The sequence below is a fragment of the Macaca thibetana genome, chromosome 7 (genome assembly GCF_024542745.1).
Source record: "Macaca thibetana thibetana isolate TM-01 chromosome 7, ASM2454274v1, whole genome shotgun sequence".
Classification (NCBI taxonomy): Eukaryota; Metazoa; Chordata; class Mammalia; order Primates; family Cercopithecidae; genus Macaca; species Macaca thibetana.
This window is the reverse complement of record NC_065584.1, coordinates 60,652,651-60,666,124: the sequence shown is the minus strand read 5'-3', so window position 1 is coordinate 60,666,124 and position 13,474 is coordinate 60,652,651. Positions and strand designations below refer to the sequence as shown.

Below are 13,474 nucleotides of genomic sequence, written 5' to 3'. Positions count from 1 at the left end.
TAACCCCTTTTCAAATTTTCCACTTGTTGATTTTTCTGAACTGCATTATGAATAAATTCATCTGAACTAATTCAGTTCATTAATTCTTTCTCCAATCCTACTTAATCTGCAAAATATATATTGTGTTTTTAATTCCAATAATGTATACTTAATGTATACTTCATTTATTCCTTTTCTGTGTAGTTATTTTGTACACCTGCCATACAACTTTTTTGTATGTTTCCACTACCTGAAAAAGTAGTTAAGCTTATCTTACACTTTTGTGAACAAAGTAATTGTTTTATACTGCCTGATAATTTTTTTTTTTTTTTTTTTGAGACGGAGTCTCACTCTGTCACCCAGGCTGGGGTGCAGTGGCACGATCTCGGCTCACTGCAAGCTCCTCCTCCTAGGTTCACGCCATTCTCCTGCCTCAGCCTCCCGAGTAGCTGGTACTACAGGCACCCACCACCATGCCCGGCTAATTTTTTTATTTTTAGTAGAGATGGGGTTTCATCGTGTTAGCCAGGATGGTCTCGATCTCCTGACCTTGTGATCCACTCACCTCAGCCTCCCAAAATGCTGGGATTACAGGCGTGAGACACCGCACCGGGCCACTGCCTGATAATTTCAATTGAAGTTTTGAGGAAGTTTTTCTGTTGGTTTTCTTTCGAAGTACTGTCGTCCTGTGTGTTCTTGATTACTTTCGATAAATTTGATTCTATGCTATTCATTGACCTTTAAAAATATTTATAGGATATTTCAATGACTAAAATGATGGTTTCTTTCTCCAGAGAAAATTTGTGTCCGCAGGCAACTATAGACATCACTGTCTAGGATCACATTTAAGTGCATGACCTCAGGCTAATTTGATTTATCAAGTGACTTGAATTTGAGTTAAAAATCCATATAAAGGTCAACTATCAACTATAATTTCAAGAATGCATTACCACATCATCCCATCCTGTTCATTTCAAAGTCACACATTTCTTGCACTCCCTTAGGAGTGGGAATGTGTAGATTGGGTTTACCTCTGCTTTACTCCTACCCTACAGATATAATCCTTTGAGTTCCAACTTCTTGGCAGAAAGTTCCACCAACAGATCCCTCCCCTAGTGAATACTCTGGGTTTGAAGTTCTGCACCTCTTGCCCAAAGATGCCATCAGAATTGAAGCTTAGATTTGTCCATGTTCAACAAATATCCTCAAGGCAAATGTAACTTCATTTTACTTCTTTCATTAAATTCGACAAAGTAATTTTTCAAATAAACATTTTAAATGTTTTTAAAATTAATTTTACAATATTGTCCAGAATTTTTAGTTGTTTACATTGGAGAGGTTTTACATAATATTTTGTCTGTTACATGCCTAGAAGCATGTATCTAATTGTCAAGAGAAAATATGGATCTAAAACTCAGAAGAAAGGACTGACCAAAGGTTACAGTTATTAAGATAGCTCAGAGTGAATACAGATAAAAAATAAGTAAAATGCCAAATATGGACTTTATTCTTGAATATAATCACTTATGGGGTTAGAGAAAAATAAAAGCTTTTAAAGGAGAATAATCATAAACAATCAATGAGATGTGGGGATCCAGAGTGTTGTGTTACAAAAATTAAAGGAGCTGCATGTTTTAGAGAATATGAGCGGTCAAAAGTACCAAATGCTATCAAAAACCAAGTTAAGACTGATGATATGTAGAATATATATTTTTTCTTTGACAAGTTTAGTACCATTAAGGAATACAGTAAAAGCAGTTTTACTGTGTATTATACGTAATTTGGGTTTGGGGTATGTGAATTGATGGTTAAACTGTGGAAATAATGAGTGATAACTGTTCAAGAACACTGTCCATGATTTTAAAAGATAATTATTTATGTTGATTCTACCTTAAAATATTTTAGGAGCTTATAAATTTGTCACTTTATCCACTACCACTACCATTGTTTCTCACATGGACTACTACAAATTCCCTGCAGTGGACTTGTAATAGGTCAATGTACTCCTTTTGTTCTCTCATTCTTCTGAGATTTTTCAAATGTGCGTTTAACAGAAAAATAAGCTCATGTTACTTTCCTGTTCAAAAAACTTTATGGACTCACCCCTGCTTGCTATTCAGGACTTCAAGGTCCTGCAAGTTCTGGCTCTGCCCATGTTCTCAACCATTCTTGTCTTGATGACTATGTCCCAAACACGTAAGTTTTCTTCTTGTTTCTACATGACAAGACTTTTGTAGACTTTAGACCTCTAATTTGTTCTTTCTGCCTGAGATGTTCTTTCCTTTGGTTTTTCAATAGCTCGCTCATTCTCATCATTCAGATTTTACCCCTTCAGAAAGCCCATCTTTGATGACAAGTTGGTAAAGTAACTTCTCCCATGGTTAATTTTTATTTATTATTGCATGTATTTTCTGCATATCTTCACTATTTGTTCATATCTTGTTTATGTAAGCTCCATTACAAAGGGACCTAAAATTCTCCAATCATTGTTGCATCCCATGTGTCCATCACAGTATCTGTCATTATAGTTGGTGATATATCATTATTCATTGAATAAACGAATACATGAGTGGTGTTAAAAGAATAAAGATGTATACATTTTCTTCAAAATTCCTCCCATCAAGACCTGGAGTTTACGTTTATTTCATTAAGTCTGGATGGGCTCTGTGATTATTTTCACTATTGGAACACAGAGCAGAAGTGATGCTGTGCCAATTGCTGGGACCAGGACACAAGTGTCTGGCAGTTCCACTTCCTATCTTTTGAAGTACCCACTCTGGAAGCTCTGAACCCCATGTAAAACTTCAACCTCTCCTCTGCAGAAACCATATGAAGAGGCCCAGAGACAATATGGAGAAGCAGAGGGCACAGTTTAGCTAAGACTTCCAGTTGTCCCCACCAAGGTTCCAGACATATGAAATCATCTTGGACATTAGAGACCAAATCAGCTATCCACTGGTTAGAATTACTATGATTAGATATAATAAAATGTGGTTCTTTTAAGCTCTGAAGTATTGGAGTAGTTTGTTATACAGCAAGAAATAACTGAAACAGATGCCTTCTCTCCTTCAAAAGTCGAGTCTGACACTATGAGTGGAGTCAAAAGAACAAGGAGGCAAAACATTAAGGCACAGTTTAAGGGACAGTCTAAGTTGGTTCAGGAAGGAAATAATTCAGAAGGAAACTCATGGGGGAAGACAACCAACAGATTGATTTGCTAGAACAACTAAAAAACTTGAAAAGCAAATATATTGAGAACAAAGGTGTCTGAGAGCCAGAATGTTGCAGTCAATACACAGGATATTGTTGCAATTTAATAGTTCACAGGTAGAGAAGTTTGGAATGATTACAAAATCAAAGATATGATCATTGGAATGTAATACTGAAGTGGAGTGAAGATTAATGATACTAGAATCAAATGCTAATAAGTTAAGTGAATACAGTCTTCGCTCTCCAGTTATATTTGTATTTGCCTAACAAAGCTAAATGTGTTTGCAGCTATTTTGTTTCTTCTTATAAAAGGAGAAATTTCCTTTTAAGTGGAAGTAGTTATCAGTGTAATTAATTATACCTAATGGGAAAATATCCCCAAATGCATATTTACTTTTTTATAGATTATTTTTGTGAGAATTCTTTGAAAGTATCTGACTTAATGAATTATTACCAGCAATGGGGGTTTTTCTAGACTCTCTCTCTCTATGTCATTTGTCCACATCTGAAAGATTCAGCCCATTCAATTTTCAATGGCCAGTAAGGAAGAATGATAATGTTGGCTTAAAATTCTTCAAACATAGTCTATTTTCATACAGTTTAATAGAGTCTGAGTTGGAAAGCATCCCTAAATTAAAGGCTACTTAAAAGGTCTTTTATTTAAAAGACTGCCCACACTACTTTGATTCCAGGGTAGTTTCTTCACCTCAAAAAAGCTAAATAATACGAAACCAAGCACACTCATTATAGTGCACTCAAGTCTGCCAATGGAAATTTTCTCCTGATAGAAGGTTCATTTTAAGCATACTAGCTATTAATAGTTTGACATTTCATTCTTTGGAATATCCAGTGAGAAGGATAGGCCTTTGCAGTTATGATTAAATGTACATTGTGAAAAATTTGAACATGATGAAAGAAAGCTTCAGGTGTTAAAAAAAAAGAAAGTTAGAGCTCACTATTCTGATAGAATCAGTTTTTTTATGGCATAAAATTTATTCAGAATGTTATTATGAAATATTTAACATGAAGGAAATGAAATATATAGGAACATTATAAGAAAATCTACTTAGCATATTCTGAAATGCTTAAAAAGTAGGATTTCTTAAGAAAAGTAGGTGCCTGTGTTTTGTTCAATTATATTATACAAGTTTTTCACTTATACTGAAATATCTGATTAAAAAGTCTATGAAACTACCACACTACATGTATACTAAAGGATGATGATTATAAAAACAAAAATAAAGATTATATTTCTTGATACTGAATATTTACTAAATGCTAGATACTGTATTAAGATATTCACGGCCGGGCGCGGTGGCTCACGCCAGTAATCCCAGCACTTTGGGAGGCCGAGGCGGGCGGATCACAAGGTCAGGAGATGGAGACCATCCTGGCTAACACAGTGAAACCCCGTCTCTATTAAAAATACAAAAAAATTAGCCAGGCGTGGTGGCGGCCGCCTGTAGTCCCCACTACTCGGGAGGCTGAGGCAGGAGAATGGCACGAACCCGGGAGGTGGAGCTTACAGTGAGCTGAGATCGAGGCACTGCACTCCAGCCTGGGCGACAGAGCGAGACTGTCTCAAAAAAAAAAAAAAAAAAAAAAAAAGATCTTCACACAGATTATCTTTTTATAACAATAACCCATTTATAGAAGAAAAAGAGAAGAGGAACAGAAAAATTAAGCAAAATCACCCAGCTAAAAAGTAGCAGAATAAGGAATCAAACAAGGCAATCTGATTCCACAGCCTATGTCACATTATTTCCAATTGCAAATACTACCAGTGGTTCATGAATTAGCTCTCTGCCTAAAAGAGGACTTTGAAAATCTTGCCTTACTGGTTATATAAAGTTGTCAATTAAAACAGAGGTTGACCTACTCACACCATCATTTAGAATTCACAAACTTGCAAAGGCATTAAAAGAAAAGTCACGCTTTGTGGAAAGCATCAAAGTATTACAATAAAACTACTAATTTAAAGAAAAATATTACAGAATTTTAAATCAAATTCAAATTGCAGTTTATATGGCAATGTACTTCATGTAAATTAATTTTGGTAGTACCCATATATTATAATATATACAAGTGTTTGTAGAATATGAAATGTCTGAAGGTAAAAGTGTGACCTTTCAAAGTAACTAAGGATTTTAGTTGTAATAAAGTCATTAAGTAACACGTGCCCAAAATTAATGATTTTAGCGTTTTCATTTTGTATCTACTGGCTCAAGATGTCCGGCAAGGTTTCCAAATACTCAGTTCTAATGTTCAAATCCATATAGAGATATCTACCTTATTTGGGAAGAATAACGCATGAAAATATCAGATTATAGGAAAATGTTTATTTGTGTATATTTCTTAATAAGGGGATGAGAGAGTAGTTCATGCACTTTTTTCACAATATGAATAAAATTTTGCCTTTATTTCTTGAAAAACAATTGCCAGTTTCAATGAGTACCAGAAGTGTAGGCAAAGCAATAATTTTAATTTTAAAAACAATAAAAGATGTTGAAATAAATAAAACCTTCAAATTAATATTAAAAATATTAATATAACCTGTTTTTAAATATTTAAGGGAGTGTGAGACAATGGATGTTAAATATGCATAGGGCTGTCTTCAATCACTTACAGTTGAAAGAGGAGTTGAAACAGTCCTGTCTATTTGGAGGACTTCATGTAAGTACAGTCTTAATTATTTAACCATTAGAGGAGCACTGAGAAATATGTACTCATTAGAGTGATTTCCTCTCGAGCCACATCTTCCCAAGTCAAAAGCATGCCCAACCAAATACTTGTTGTCTGGTTCTTTGTTGGGATTAAAGTCATTTAAGGAAAATTGTGCTCTTAATTATTTACAAAAGCAATATAAAAGAAAATCTAGGAGTTAGAGTATTAGGTCAGTGAATTAAATTCTTCCATTGCCCATTAAAAAGAGTTAAATTGCTACAATTAATGTATGACAACCTCTGTCTCCATGAACATATAGAAGTGTTGGCGGGGTGGTGTCCCTGAAGAGAGCATGGAAGATCTGTACTTCACCTTCATCAGTCCTTCCCTACTACATCTTTTCTATTTGGTTGTCCCTGAGTTGTATTCACTACAGTTGTCCCCCCTTATCCATGCAGGATACATTCCAAGACCCCCAGCAGATGACAGAACTTGCAGATAGTATTGAACACTATATTTACTGTTTTTTTTCCTTATACATACATACATACCTATGACAAATTTTCATTTATTAATTAGGCACAGTAAGAGATGGACAACAATAACTAATAATAAAATAGAACAATTATAATATACAGTAATAAAAAAATGTAAATATAATCCCTCCTCTTCTCTCTCAAAATACTATAAAAAGGAAAGAAGCTGCAGATTCAGGGAGTGAGTGACTGACCCCCAGGACTTCACAACCCCACCAATAACTTCAATAATCCTAAGCATGAGAAAACCCCTTGACTCTCTGGGGGCCTCAAGGCGAACACAGAAAGCTGCCTAGATATTATGTAGAGGAATTGCTCCGAGAAGGAACTCATTCTGGGTCCCACATGTTTCTGAGACCTGAGCAGGTGCAACATGGTGCCATTCTGAGAGCTCAGTCCTCAAAGACCTGCGAACTGCCCTGGGGCTAACACTACCTCTGGCACAGCTGGCCAAGGTAGAAGGCGGGAGGCTGGGCACTTTCACACACCCTGAGGACAAATCGCCCTGATGCTGCTGCTGCAGGCTGTTATGGGACCAAGACAAGGGGAGATCACCTGCCCCACAGGTGCCTGCCTGAGCTGCTCCCACAGACAGTGGTTCCACCTTCTCCAGAGACAGGCTCACAGCACAGCAGGCCAAAATCTCTGAAGGTAGGTGTAAAAATTCCCAACAAAATATTACCAAATAGAATCCAGCAGCACATCAACATAGTACTGGACGTCCTAGTCAGAGCAATTAGCCAAGAAAAAGAAATAAAAGGCATCTATATTGAAAAAGATGAAGTCAAAGTGACCCCTTTGCTGATGACATGATCTTAGGTCTAGAAAAATATAAAGACTTCATTTAAAAATTCCTAGATTTGGGCTGGGCGCAGTGGCTCACACCTGTAATCGCAGCACTTTGGGAAGCCAAGGTGGGTGGATCAACACCAGCTTGGCCAACATGGTGAAACCCTGTCTCTACTAAAAATACAACAACAACAAAAAAAAATTAGCTGGGTGTGGTGGTGTATGCCTGTAGTCCCAGCTACTTGGGAAGCTGAGGCAGGAGAATTGCTTGAACCTGGGAGGCAGAGGTTGTAGTGAGCTGAGATCATGCTACTGCACTGCAGCCTAGTCAACAGAGCAAGACTCTGTCTCAAAAAAATAAAAATAAAAATAAAAATAAATAAATAAATATCCTAGATTTGATAAATAAATTGAGGAATGTTGCAGGATACAAAATCAGCACATAAAAATCAGTAGTGTTTCTATATACCAATAATGAACTAGCTGAGAAAAAAATCAAGAAAACAATCCCACTTACAATAGCTACAAAAAATAAATAGGAATAAATTTAACAAAGGAGGTAAAAGATCTCTGCAAGGGCAACTACAGAACTGATGAAATAAATTAAAGAGGACACAAACAACTGGAAAGACATTCCATGTTCATAAGTAAGAAGAATTGATGTCATTAAAATGATTCTACTGGACAAAGCAATCTATAGATTGAAAGCAATCCCTATAAAAATGTCAATGTAATTTTTCACAGAATTAGAAAAAGAAAATAATCATAGAATTTGTATGAAACCAAAAAAGAGTCAGAATAGCCAAAGCAATCCTAAGCAAAAAGAAGAAAGTTAGAGGCATCATATTACCCAACTTCGAAATATAATATAATACAAGGCCATGGTAACAATAACAGTATAGTATTCATATAAAAACAGGCATAGACCAATGGAATGGAATCATGAGTCCAGAAATAAATCCACATATTTTCAGCCAACTGACATTCTGTATAGGTGCCAAGAACATACACTGGGGAAAAGATACTATTTTAAATAAATGGTGCTGGAAAACTGAATATCCACATGCAGAAGAAGAAAACTGGATGTCCATCTTTACCCATGTACAAACCCAAGATGGATTAAAGACTTAAATGTAAAATTTAAAATTATAAAGCCAACTAGAAAACAACATAGGGGAAACACTTTAAGACATCAGTCTAGGCAAAGATTTCATGGCTAAGACATTGCAATCACTGACAACTATAACAAAAATAGACAAATGGGACTATATTAAATTTAAAAGCATCTGCACAGCAAGAGAAAAAACAGAATGAACTGACAACCTGCTGAATGGGAGAAAATATCTTCAAACTATTTATCTGACAAATGATAATGTCTAGAATATACAAAGAACCCAATAACTCAATAATTTTTTAAAACTCTCATTAAAAGTGGCCTAAAGCCATAAATAGATATTTCTCAAAAGAAGACATAAAAATGGCCAACAGGTATCTGAAAAACTGCTCAACATCACTAATCATTATGGAAAGCAAATCAAAACCACAATTACCTTACCAATCACTTTACCCCAGTTAGAATGGCTATTAAAAAGACCAAAAAAACAAAAAACAAAAAACAAAAACAAAAAAAAACAGATACTGGTGAGGATGCAGAGAAAAGACAATTCATACACTACTAGTGGGCATGTAAATTAGTACACCCACTATAGAAATCATTATGGCAATTACTCAAAAAAACTAAAAATAGAACTATCACAATCCACCAATCCCACTGGATATTTATCCAAAGGAAAAGAAATGTATATATCAAAGGGATATGTACCTGAATTTGCACATTTATCACAGCATGATTCACAATAGCAAAGATATAGAATCAACCTACGTCCACCAATGGATGAATGGATAAAGTAGCATATGTACACAATGGAGTACTATTCAGCAATTAAAATAAATGAAATCATGTCATGCAGTAACATGGATGAAACTGGGGGACATTATCGTAAGTGAGGTAAGACAGTCACTGAAAGACAAATACCACATATTCTCTTTCACATGTGAGAGATACAAAATTAGATCTTATGGAGATAGAGTATAGATAGATACTAGAGGCTTGGAAGGTATATGGGTGGGAGGAGGGGATAAAGATATGTTGATTACTGGGTACAAATATGCAGTTAGATAGAAGACATAAACCCCAAAACTCGATAGCGGATTAGGGAGACCATAGGTAGCAACAATGTATTATATAATAAAAATAGTTAAAGGAGAGGTAAATAAAGAGGTAAACAGCTTAAAAAAAAAAAAAAAAAGCTAAAAGAGCCATGTGTTACCTACACATACAAATGATAAATACTCAGGGTAATGGATAGCCCAGATACGCTGACTTGATCATTACACCTTCTATACATGTAACACATCCTCACATGTACCTCATAAATATGTAAAATACATTGTTATCAATACAATTTTTAAAATTCTGTAGTATTTTTTGGACCACTGTTGACTTTGGGTTGTTGAAATAATGGAAAGTAAAACCTACTGTATAATAAACCTATAAATGTAATTAAGATGTTTTCTTGTGTTCCATGAGTTCATTGAGTCAACTATCTAACCTGAGGTGGCAGGGGTTGTCATAGGAACCTCAGAATCTATAGCTGGTAGGTTAGAAATATGGGTGGCAAACTGGGATTTGTGACTGGCATTTGAAATGGGGCCAATCTAGTGGGGCTGAGTCCTTTAACTTATAGGATGTGTGCTACCTCAGGATATTTACTGTGAGAATTGAACTGAATTGTTGAATACCCAGTTAGTGCCGGAGAATTGGAGAATTGATGTGGAAAACACACCAGGTATTTGGTGTCAGAAAGAACAAAAGAACTGCCAATTAAGTTTTAAAATAAATCCAATTTATTCAGTAGAGAACTATATGAAAATCATCTACTTGAGAAAAGATACTGAGACGTTTGTAGGATCTGTCTGAATGTATATAGAAGAAAAAAGGATTGAGATGGCCAACAGTTTTTAGATTAACTCAGTATGATTATGCTAGCACATTTCACATACTTATTACTTCATTTAATATTTATAACAAATTTGTAAACTATTATCACTAGCTACATTTTATAGATAAGGAAATTAAATATGAGAAGTTACATTTTCAAGCAACCCACGCATTCCAGATAACAGGTTTAGATCCAAATCCAAATCACATGACATCAAAGTCCAAAGCTACACCACTCCTACAAAATAACATAGAAAAAAAGCTAGATGACCTTGGGCTTGGTGATAGCTTTTTAGATACAACAACAACGGAATAATTACTGAAAGAAGTAGTTTTTAAGCTGAACTCTAATTGAAATTATTATTTCGTTGTTCTGCAAACACATGGTCAAGAACATGAAAAGAAAAACTACAGACTGGGAGAAAATATTTGCCAAGACATATCTAATAAATGATTGTTATTGAAAACATACAGAAACTCTAAAAACTCAACAATAAGAAAATAAATGACCTTATTTTAAAAATGGGTCAAAGACCTTAACAGACACCTCACCAAAGAAGAAAAACAGATGGAAATTATGAGGAGATGCTGTGCATCATGTCATCAAGGAAATGCAAATTAAAACAATAAAATACTCTGATATGGTTATTAGAATGCCCAAAATCCAGAAGAATGACATCACCAAATGCTGGTAAGGATGTAGAGCAATGTGAATTTTCATTCATTGCTGGTAGAAATGCAACATGGCACAGCCACTTTGGAAAATATTTTGGCAGTTTCTTACAAAAGTATACATATTCTTACCGTGTGATCCAGCAATCATAGACCTTAGTATTTACTCAAAGGATTTGAAAACTTATGTTTACAAACAAACAAACAAAAAAACAACCAATATCACAGTGCAGTTAAATTCAGCTAGTAATTTTTTTGAAGAAGACTTGTTCAATAAAGGAAGTAGTGCATCAACTTACATTTTAATACAAACAATGTAATCCTATTGTGCAGCTTGTACAAAAAGCCCCTTTGAGAAACACTGACCTGGACTCCATGTCTTAATGAAATAATTGGTCAATGTTTAACAGACAATGCAGGAAGCTCTGTACGGAAGGCAAAACTGTCATGACAGGACTCAGCCTGCTGTGAAATTAAAAAATGAATGGAGATTTAGAATATATGCATTCAAAAATATAGCTATCAGTGACATGTGGGCAGTTTTTTCTAAAAGGCAAAAGATTGTTTCAGCTAAAGATGTTTCAGGTAAAATGAAACAAACTCCAAACTAACGGTATCCAAATTGTAAAGAAAAAACTAAAATTACCTCTGTTTGCAGATGATAGAAAACTATGTGAAAACCCTAAAGATTCCATGTTAAATAGTTGTTATAACAAATAAATCAAAAAAGTAAGCAAGCAAAAAAGTCAACATACTAAATCAGTTTCATTTCTTTCTTTATTATTATTATTACTATTACTACTATTATTGGAGATACAGTTTTATTCACGATCATAGCCACTGCATCCTCGGACTGCTGGATTTAAGTGATCCTCCCACCTCACCCTCCCAAAATGCTGGAATGGCAGGTATAAGCCACCACACCCAGCTAATCAGTTGCATTTCTATACACTAACAATAAACATTTTGAAAGAGAAATTACAAAAAAAAATCCATTTATAATAGTGTCAAAAGTAATAAAACATGTAAGAATTCATTTAAATACTTAGGAGTTAATTTAAACAAGGAATTAAAGGACTTGTGCAATAGAAACTACAGACCATTTCTGAAAGAAACAAGACATAAATAAATGAAAATATATCACATGTTCATTAATTGGAAGACCTAGTATTGTTAATACATCAAAACTACCCAAAGACATATGCAGATTCAACGTAATCTCTATCAAAATCCCAATGCCATTTGTTTTTTGCAGAAATAGAAAAACCCATTCTAAAATTCTTATTAATCTCAAGGGTCCCTGAATAGCCACAACAAATCTTGAAAAAGAAAACAAAGCTGGAAAACTTGCACTTCTTGATTTCAAAAGTCACCACAAAGCTCCAGCAATCAAAACAGCATGGTATTGGCATAAAAATAGACATATGGATCAATCAAACAGAATGGAGAACCCAGAAGTACCCCTTGCATATATGGTAAAGTTATTTTGTAAAAAGGAGGCGAGGTCATTCAACGGGGAATAGATAGTCTTCTCAACAAACGGTGTTGTGAAAACTGGATATTCACATGCAAAAGAATAAAGTTAGATCACTATATACGGAAATTAATTTAAAATGAGTCAAAGGCCTGAATGTAAGATTTAAAAATATAAAACTCTTAGAAGAAAACATGGGACAAAACTTCATGACATTGAATTTGTTGGTAATTTTTTGGGTATGACACTAAAGGCACGGATGACAACAGAAAACAAATGGAATTCATAATTTTTTTTTCAAGTTGTGCATTAAAATAGCAACAGAGTAAAAATGTAACCCACAGAATGAAAGAAAATATTTGCAACTCTCATTTATGGTAAGCAATTAGTATACAGAATGGATAAAAACTCCTAAAACTCAATAAAAAAGCAATAGCTCAATTCAAAAATGGGCAAATAACTTGAACAGATATTTCTCCAATGATATTCAAATGGCCAGTAAGCACATAAAGATGCTGAACATCAGTAGTCATTAGAAAAATGCTAATTAAAACTACAATGAGATGCCATTTAACATTAGAAGAGCTATTAGAAGAGCTTCTACTTAAAAAAATGAAAATAACAAATGTTGGTGAGAATGTAGAGAAATTAGAACCCTTAAGCACTGTTGGAGGGAATGCAAAATGGTACAGCCACTGTGAAAACAGTATAGTTGTTTCTCACAATTTATAAAAAAGGATTACTACATGATCCAGGGATTCTACTTCTAAGTGGACACTTAATTGCAAGCAGAGTCTCAAAGATATATTTGTACATCCAGGTTCATATCAGCATTATTCACAACACCTAAAATATAGGATCAAAGCAAGTTTTCATCAACAGATGAATGGATAAACAAAATGAGGTCTACACGTACAATAGAATATCAATCAGCTTTTAAGGGGAATGAAATTCTGACATATGCTACAACATGGATGAAGTTTGAGGACATTATGCTAGGTGACATAAACTAGTCACAAAAAGAGAAGTACTTTATGATTTCACTCATATAGAGTACTTAGATAAGTTAAACTTTTAAAAACAAAATGAAATAGTGGTTGCCAGAGGCTGGTGGAGATTTCTTAGTCCATTTGAGTTACTATAAAAAAA

At 34.6% G+C, this 13,474-nt stretch overlaps 1 protein-coding gene across 2 annotated transcripts in view; it reads right to left on the bottom strand.

Moving 5' to 3' along the window:
* Positions 1-13,474, bottom strand: part of MDGA2 (MAM domain containing glycosylphosphatidylinositol anchor 2) — an 830,171-nt gene that overhangs the window by 121,621 nt on the left and 695,076 nt on the right. The window lies entirely within an intron of this gene.